Below are 2,009 nucleotides of genomic sequence, written 5' to 3' on the forward strand. Positions count from 1 at the left end.
TAAATGGGAGACCTGAAACCATAAAAATCCTAAAAGAGAAACAGGCAGTACCCTTTTTGACATCGGCCATAGCAACTAGCTATGTCTAGATATGTCTCTTTTGACAAGGGAAATGAAAGCAAAAATAACTATTGGGACTTCATCACAACAAAAAGTTTCTGCACAGTAAGGGAAATAATCAAGAAAACTAAAAGGCAACGTACAGAATGGGAGAAGGTATTTGCAAATGATGTATCTGATAAAAGATAGTTTCCAAACATATAAAGAGCCTACAAAACTCAACACCCCAACAACAAATAATCCAATTTAAAAAAGGGTAGAAGACACGAACAGACATTTCTCCAGAGAAGGGATACTGATGACCAACAGACACATGGAAAGTGCTCATCGTCACGGATCCTCAGGGAAATACGGGTCAAACCTACAGCGAGGTATTGCCTCACGCCTGTCAGAGTGGCGAACATCAACCACACAGGAAACAGTAGGGTACAGTGTGGGCGAGGGTGTGGAGAGAGGGGAGCCCTTTTGCCCTGTTGGTGGGGATGCAAACTGGTGCAGCCACTGTGGGAGACAGTGTGGAGGGTCCTCAAAGAGCTAAAAATAGAACCACTGATCTATTTAATGTCTATGCAGTTTTTTTCCAGGATGTCCCATTGTTACAATCATATACTCAGATTGGCTTCTTTCACCAAAAAATATTAAGCACGTAGGGTTCCTTCAGGTCTTTCCATAGCTTGAGCTCCCGTTTTCTTCATTGATGAATAAGGTTTCAGTGTGCGACTGTGCCACCGTTTATGACCCATTTATGTATCAAAAGATACCTTGATGGCTTCTAATTTTTGACAGTTATGAATAAAGCAGGTATGAACATTCTTATGTAGGTTTTTGGGTGAACATACATTTTTATTTGCACCTTCCTCACTTACTTTGGAGACAGGATTGTGTCTCCAGTATCAGGGAAATATCCTGATGGATACAGAACAATACAGAGGTCCCTTTCTCCTTGCATGCAGCTGGGTTAAGGTGGTCATTCTGCCGGTAACACCTGACTAGGGACTTCTGCGGGACTTCTAGAAAAATCTTTCTTCACTTCTAGGAAGGAGACAGTGGTTGGGATGGACACTCCCATCTCTAGACATGCTCATGCCTAAAACCGCTGCACCCTGTGGCCGAGGATAGTCCTATGTAAGGAACCGAGCGCTAAGAGGACTGCAGAGGAGCGAAGCCAGCGCTCGGGAGGGCAGCACCTGGACCCCTCCTGCTCACTTCTTGGTTGTATCAGCTAACACGTTGTCAAAAGATCTAATACAAATTAACTGGAGCAGTGGGAAGGAGAGGAGGCGAGAACGAGCCCCGGACCGGCCAAAGCCCGCGGGCCCCTGCATCCCCCCCATGGCCCCATGCCCAAGAGAAGGGCTGAAGGGGATGCTAAAGGAGATAAAGGCAAGGTGAAGGATGAGCCACAGAGAAGAGCTGCAAGGCTGTCTGCTAAACCTGCTCCTCCCAAGCCAGAGCCCAAGCCTAAAAAGGCCCCTGCAAAGAAGGGAGAGAAGGTACCCAAAAGGCAAAAGGGGAAAGCTGATGCTGGCAAGGATGGAAATAGCCCTGCAGAAAGGGGAGATGCCAAAATGGACCAGGCACAGAAGCTGAAGGTGCTGGAGATGCCAAGTGAAGTGTGTGCATTTTTGATAACTGTGTGCTTCTGGTGACTGTACAGTTTGAAATACTATTTTTTTTATCAAGTTTTATAAAAATGCAGAATTTTGTTTTACTTTTTTTTTTTTTTGAGCTATGTTGTTAGCACACGGAACACTTCATTTTTGTTTTGGGGGAAGGGCACATGTCACTAATAGAATATCTCCAAAGCTAGATGGATAACAAGAGGGAAAAACACCTTCCCCTTCTAGTTTTGAGAAACTTCCTCTTGGCTCCTAGGAGGAGGGATTCCTTGATGTTGACACACAGGAGCCACCTTGGTGGTGTGGAAAAACTAAAATTCATTTTTTTAT

General features: G+C 44.8%; 1 pseudogene; it reads left to right on the forward strand.

Annotated features, from left to right (window-relative positions):
• The first annotated feature begins 1,400 nt into the window (after positions 1–1,400).
• On the forward strand, positions 1,401–1,708 carry LOC140595493 (non-histone chromosomal protein HMG-17 pseudogene; annotated as a pseudogene).
• The last annotated feature ends 301 nt before the right edge of the window (positions 1,709–2,009 follow it).

Source organism: Vulpes vulpes, chromosome 1 (assembly GCF_048418805.1).
Source record: "Vulpes vulpes isolate BD-2025 chromosome 1, VulVul3, whole genome shotgun sequence".
NCBI classification, from domain to species: Eukaryota; Metazoa; Chordata; class Mammalia; order Carnivora; family Canidae; genus Vulpes; species Vulpes vulpes.